We start from the raw sequence: 7,586 nt of genomic DNA, 5'->3' as shown, positions 1-7,586 counted from the left end.
CCTTGTCAGTAATTACATCAAATATAAATAGATTAAACGTGCCAAACTAAAGGCAGAGATTGGCATAATGGATTTTTTTAAAATGATCCAGCTCAATGCTGTGTACAAGAGACAAATTTTAGATTCAAAGATTTATTAGGTTGAAAATAAAAGGATAGGAAAAGATATACCATGTAAATATTAGCCAAACACTGCTAGAGTGGCTATACTAATATCAGACAAAATAACTATTAAGAAAAAAATTTTTACTAGACACAAAGAAAATACACTTGGCCATAAAGCAAGTCTCAACAATTTAATTTCAGAAAATTTAAATCACATAGGATGTGTGTCTCTGACTGCAGTGGAGATAGCTAGATGTGAATTACAGAATGAAAACTAGAAAAGTCCTCAAGGGTTTGCAAATTAAGCAATATAATTATCAGTAGTATATTAATAGATCAGAAAGGAAATTACAATCAAAATTAGGAAATATTTTGAGAGGAATTATAAAAACCATATATCAATACTTCTGGGGTATTGCTTAGTCCATAGTCAGAGAAAACTCTATAGCTCCAAATACATGTATGTATAAGAAAAAAATAAACACCATAAATCAATTATCTAAGTATCCAGATCAAGTAGTTAGAAAATAGCAAATTAAATGCAGAGAAAGTAGAGGAGAGGAAATGATAAAGATAGCAACAGAGATTAATGAAGTTGAAAACAAATATACTAAAAAGTATATTAAAAAATTCACATTTATGAGCCCCTAGCAAAACTGATCTAGAATAAAAGTAGAAGAGACACAAAATATTGATACCAGGAACAAATAAGAGCATCATTACAGATCCCAAATATTAGAAAGATAGTATATAAAAGAATATTATAAATGATGTGACAGTGAACTTGAAAATTTTAATTAAATAGCAAATTCCTAGAAAAATAAAACTTTACAAAATTGACACAAGGTAAAAAAAGAAAATATAAAAAGTATCAATCATGTTTACTAAAGAAATAAATTCTGTAGTTAAAAACCTTCTTACAATACAAATTCCAAACCCAGATAGCTTCCTTGGTGAATATACCAAGCATTTAAAGAAGAAATAACACTAATCACACATAAACTCTTTCAGAAAATAGATGAAGAAATATTTCCCATTTTGCATTAGGTTATGAGATCACATAACCTTAATCCCCAAACCTAATAAGGACATTATAGCAAAGAAAAATTACCCACCAATCTTTCTCAGAAACAGAGATGGGCCAAAAAATCCTGAAAAAAGGAAATAGCTAGACTAGAGGAGAGCAGCCAAGATGGCAGAGTAGAAACACCCTGAGCTCACCTCTTCTCACAAACACATCAAAATCACAACTATCTGCAGAACAACCATCAGTGAAAAAGACAAATCTACCAGAGAAGCTCTTCTACAACTTAAGACATAAAGAAGGAACCACAGCAAGTTGGGTGGGAGTGCTGGACTTGTGATATAATCAAATCCCATACCCCAGTTTGCGACCCACAAGCTGGAGAATAATTATATTGCAGAGGTTCTCCTACAGGAGTGAAAGTTCTGAGCCCCACATCAGGCTCCCCAGCCCAGGGGTCCTGAACTGGGAAGGTGAGCCCCCACAGCACTTGACTTTGAAGACCAGAGGGCTTAATTTCAGGAGTCCCACAGGACTGGAGGAAATAGAGACTTCACTCTTAAAGCATACACACAAAATCTCACATGCATCAAGACCCAGGGCAAAAGAAGTAATTTGATAGAAGCCTAGGCCAGACCTACCTGCTGGTCTTGGAGAGTCTCCTGGAGAGGTAGGGGGCAGCTGCAGCTCACCCTAGGAACATAGATACTGGTGTCAGCCATATTTGGGAACATTCTACCGTGTGAACACTGCATCTGGCAGCTGCCATCCTGGCTCATTAGTGGAAAGCTGAGGTCCCACCCAACAGCCTGTGGGCACCAGTGCTAGGATGTCTCAGGCCAAGCAGCTAAGAGACACAGCCCCACTCATTAGCAGACAGACTGCCTAAACACTTCCTGAGCCAACCTCTGCCTCTAGACATGCCCTGACATGGCCCTGCCCAACAGAGGGCCAAGAACCAGCTCCACTCACCAGTGGGCAAGCACCAGGCCTTCTCTCCAGGAAGCCTGCACTAGCCTCTAGACAAGCCTCATCCACCAGGGGGGCTGATACCAGAAGCAAGAAAACTATGATCCCACAGTCTGCAGACCAAGTCCACCCACAGTAAGCCAGACCCTACCCTGGAGCCAGCTGGGCCCTGGCTCTGCCCACTAGCAGGCAAACACAAGCTTTGGGTCACCCCAAATCCCCTGGGAACCACCCCTTTCCCACTCACCAATGATGTGAAATGAGCTCTGGGATCCCTGGGCTTTGCAGCCAGACTCCAGGAACCAACTCTGCTTGCCAGTAGTCTGGCACTAACCTCAGGTCCTGGTTTCACTTGCCAGCAGGCAGGCAACAGCTCTGGAGTCTTCAGGACCCTGACTCTGCCCACCGTGAGCCAGCCCTAGCCCCAGAGTCCCCCAGGGTTCTGCAGCTAGCTGCCTCATGACCAGGCCCTGCTAAATGGCAGCCAGCTGCATCTGCACAAGGCAGAGTCTGGCAACCAACCAGACTAGGGGCCAGCTAAGCCTACCAGATTGCCCACATAATCAGCCTGCCACAACAGAAGGACCCATGCAGCCCTTTTAGGGGAAACCCCCAGAGCATATAGCTTGGGTGAGAAGAGGGGAGTGTCCTGCTGAGACAGATAGGATGTTTCCTACAGAAGTTTGCTTCTCCAAGGTCAAGAAACATAACTAACCTACCACACATATAAAAGTATAAATAGCAGCTTAGACAAAATGAGGGGTCAGAGGAACATTTTCCAGATGAAGGAAAAAGACAAAACCCTAGAAGAAGAATTAAGTGAAGTGGAGATAATCTACCCAAGAAAGAGTTCAGAGTAATGGTCATAAAGATGATCAAAGAACTCAGGAGAAGAATGAATGCACAGAGTGAGAAGTAAGAAGTTTTTAAAGAGTTAGAAAACATAAAGAACAACCAAACAGAGATTAAGAATACAATAACTGAAATGAAAAAAATACACTGGAAGGAATCAATAGTAGACTAAATAATACAGAGGAGCAGATCAGTATTGGAAGATAGAATATTGGAAATCACTACTGTTGAACTGAAAAAAAAAAAAGAATGAAAAGAAATGAGACCTCTGTGATAACATCAAGTGCACAATATTTGCAATATAGCGGTCCCAGAAGGAGAAGAGAGAGAGAGAAAGGGCCTGAGAAAATATCTGAAGACATAATAGCTGAAAACTTCCCTAACATGGAAAACAGTCACCCAAGTCCAGGAAGTGCAGAGAGTCCATACAGGATTAACCCAAAAAGGAATATACCAAGACACATTGTAACTAAAATGAAAAAAATAAAAGATAAAGAAAGAATATTAAAAAGCAACAAGGGAAAAGCAACAAATAACATACAAGGGAACTCCCATGTGGCTATCAGCTGATTTTTCAGCATGAATTCTGCAGGCCAGAAGGGAGCAGCATAATATATTTAAAGTGATGAAAGGGAAAAACCTACAACCAAGAATACTCTACCCAGCAAGTCTCTCAACCAGGTTTGATGGAGAAATCAAAAGCTTTACAGACAAGCAAAAGCTAAAAGAGTTCAGCACCATGAAACCAGCTTTACAACAGATGTTACATAGGAATTTCTCTAGGTGAAAAAGAAAAAATCCACAACTAGAAACAAGAAAATTATGAAATAAAAAAGCTCATTAGTAAAGGCACTAAAGATAGGAAATCATCCACACACAAAACTAGTAGGGAGGTTAAAAGACAAAAGTAGTAAAATCATCTATATCCACAACAAGCAGTTAAGGGATACACAAAACAATTAGATGTAAAATATGATATCAAAAACAGTGATCATGAGAGGAGTACCATACAAATGCAGAGTTTAAAAAATGCACTTGAAATTAAGAGATGAGCAATTTAAACAATTGCATATATATATATATATACATACACACATACTGCTATACAAAAAACTCATGGTAAACACAAACTAAAAATCTATAATAGATACACACATAAAAAAGAAAAAGGAATCCAAACATAAGGTTAAAGATAGTCATCAAATTACAAGAGAAGAGAAAAAAAGAAGAAACGGGAAAAAAAGACCTACAAAGACAAATCCAAAACAATTAATAAAATGGCAGTAAGAACATACATAATACCTAAATGTAAACAGACTAAATGCTCCAACCAAAATGCATAGAGTTGCTGAAAGGATACAAAAACAAGATCTGTATATATTCTGTCTACAAGAGACTCACTTCAGATCTAGACACATACAGACTGAACATGAGGGGATGGAAAAAAGGTATTCCATGAAAATGGAAATCAAAAGAAAGCCAGAGAAGCAATACTTATATCAGACAAAATAAAGACCGTTCAAAACAAAGACCGTTACAAGAGACGAAGAAGGACACTACATAATGATCAAGATATCAATCCAAGAAATTATAATATTTGTAAATATATGTGCACCCAACATAGGTGCACCTAAATATACAAGGCAATTAACAGGCATAAAAGGAAAAATGGACAATAATACAATAATAGTAGGGGAACTTAACACCACACTTATGTCAATGGACAGATCATCCAGATAGAAAATCAATAAGGAAAAACAGGCCTTAAAAAACACATTAGTCCAAATGGACTTAATTGATATATAGAGAGCCTTCTATCCAAAAGCAGCAGAATATACATTATTTTCAACTGTACATGGAACATTCTCCAGGAGAGATGACATGCTAAACCACAAAAGAAGCCTCAGTAAATTTAAGAAGATTGAAATCATAATGAGCATCTTTTCCCACTACAACGTGATGATACTAGAAATCTACTACAAGAAAAAAAATTGCAAAAAAACACAAACACGTGGAGGCTAAACAATATGTTACTAAACAACTAATACATCACTGAAGAAATCAAAGAGGAAATCAAAAAACACCCAGAGACAGATGAAAACAAAAACACGAAAATCCAAAACCTATGGGACGCAGCAAAAGCAGTTCTAAGAGGGAAGTTTACAGTGATACAGGCTTACCTCAGGAGACAAGAAAAATCTCAAATAAAAAACCTAACCCTACACCTAGAGGAACTAGAGAAAAAAGAACAAACAAAACCCAAAATTAGTAGAAGGAAAAGTTCATAAAGATCAGAGAAAAAATAAATGAAATAAAGACTTAAAAAATCAATAGAAAGGATCAATGAAACTAAAAGCTCGTTCTTTGAAAAGATAAACAAAAATGATAAACCTTTAGCCAGACTTATCAAGAAAAAAGGAGAGAGGGCCCAAATCAATAAAATCAGAAGTGAAAAAGGAGACATTATAACTGAACCACAGAAATACAAAGGATCATAAAAGACTACTACAAGCAACTACATGCCAATAAAATGGACAACCTAGAAAAAATGGACAAATTCTTAGAAAGGTACAATCTCCCAAGACTGAATCAGGAAGGAAGAAAAAATATGAACAGACCAATTACCAGTAATAAAATTGAATTAGTAATTTTAAAACTCCCAACAAACAAAAGTCCAGGACCAGATGGCTTCACAGGTGAATTCTACCAAACATTTAGAAAAGAGTTAACACCTATTCTTTTGAAACTATTCCAAAAAACTACAGAGGAAGAAACACTTCTGAACTCATTCTATGAGGGCAGCATCATGGTGATAACAAAACTAGACAAAGATATCACAAAAAAAGAAAGTTACAGGCCAATATCACTGATGAATATAGATACAAAAATCATCAACAAAATACTAGCAATCCGTATCCAACAATACAATTAAAGGATCATATACCATGATCAAGTGGGATTTATCCCAGGGCTGCAAGGATTTTCCAGTATCTTCAAATTAATCAATGTGATACACCACATTAACAAATTGAAGAATAAAAACTCTATGATCATCTCAATAGATGCAGAGAAAAGGATTTGATAAGATTCAACATCCATTTATGGTAAAAACTCTCCAGAAAGCGAGCACAGAGGGAACATACTTCAACATATAATAAAGGCCATATATGACAAAACCACAGCTAACATCATACTCAATGGTGAAAAGCTGAAAGCATTTCCTCTAAGATCAGGAAAAAGACAAGGAGGCCCACTCTTGCCACTTTTATTCAACATGGTTTTTGAAGTCCTAACCACAGCAATCGGAAAAGAAAAAGAAATAAAAGGAATTCAAGTTGGAAGGAAGAAGTAAAATTGTCACTCTTTGCAGATGACATGATAATATACATAGAAAATCCTAAAGAAGCCACCAGAAAATTACTAGAGCTCATGAATGAGTTCAGTAAAGTTTCAGGATAAAAAATTAATACACAGAAATCTGTTGCATTTCTATACACTAACAACAAACTATCAGAAAGCGAAATTAAGGCAACAATCCTATTTACCATTGTATCAAAAAGAATAAACTACCTAGGAATGAACCTACCCAAGGAGGCAAAAGATCTGTACTCTGAAAACTATAAGGTGCTGATGAAAGAAATTGAAGATGACACAAACAGATGGAAAGATATACTGTGTTCTTGGACTGGAAGAATCAATATTATTAAAATGACCATACTACCCAAGGCAATCTACAAATTCCATGCAATCCCTGTCAAAATACCAATGGCATTTTTCACAGAACAAGAACAAATAATTTTAAAATTTGTATGAAAACATGAAAAACCCCAAATAGCCAAAACAATCTTGAGATAGAAGAACAGAGCTGGAGGAAACAAGCGCCCTTTCTTAAGACTATACTGCAAAGCTACAGTAATCAAAACAGTATGGTACTGGCACAAAAACAGACACAGATCAAGGGAAGAGGAAAGAAAGGCCAAAAATAAACCCATGAAATTATGGTCAGTTAATCTGTGGCAAAGCAGGCAAGAATATAAAATGAAGAAAAGACAGTCTCTTCAATAAGTGGTGCTAGGAAAACTGGACAGCTACATGTAAAAGAATGAAATCAGAACATTCTCTAACACCACATACAAAAATAAACTCAAAATGGTTTAAAGACTTAAATGTAAGACTGGATACTATAAAAGTCCTAGAGGAAAACATAGAACACTCTTTGACATAAATTGCAGTAAAAATTTTTTGGATCTGCCTCCTAAAGTAAAGGAAAAAAAGCAAAAATAAACAAATGGAACCTAACTAAACTCGAAATGTTTTGCACAGCAAAGGAAATCATCAACAGAACAAAAAGACAATCTATGGAATGGGAAAAGATATTTACAAAAGATATGATTGATAGGGGTTAATATCCAACATATATAAACAGCTCATACAACTCAACATCAATAAAACAAACAACCCAATTTAAAAATGGGCAGAAGAACTGAATAGACGTTTTTCCAAAGAGGAAATGCAGGTGGTCAATAGGCACATGAAAAGATGCTCAACATTACTAATCATCAGGGAAATGAAAATCAAAACCACAGTGAGAGATCACCTGACACCTGTCAGATTGGCTAAAATCAAAAGGAACAAAA

General features: G+C 36.6%; 1 long non-coding RNA gene across 1 annotated transcript in view; it reads right to left on the bottom strand.

Moving 5' to 3' along the window:
- The window catches only part of LOC113612350 (uncharacterized), a 29,721-nt gene extending 27,746 nt beyond the window's left edge, over positions 1-1,975 (bottom strand). The window contains exon 1 of the long non-coding RNA XR_003429834.1: positions 1,770-1,975. This is a non-coding gene — a long non-coding RNA (uncharacterized LOC113612350). The remainder of the gene's footprint in view (positions 1-1,769) is intronic.
- Positions 1,976-7,586: the final 5,611 nt, after the last annotated feature.

This window comes from Aethalodelphis obliquidens, unplaced genomic scaffold (genome assembly GCF_003676395.1).
Source record: "Aethalodelphis obliquidens isolate GAN/ISIS:26980383/991018 unplaced genomic scaffold, ASM367639v1 scaffold75, whole genome shotgun sequence".
NCBI classification, from domain to species: Eukaryota; Metazoa; Chordata; class Mammalia; order Artiodactyla; family Delphinidae; genus Aethalodelphis; species Aethalodelphis obliquidens.
The sequence above is the reverse complement of the archived record's forward strand: the minus strand, read 5'-3'. Positions and strand labels throughout refer to the sequence as shown.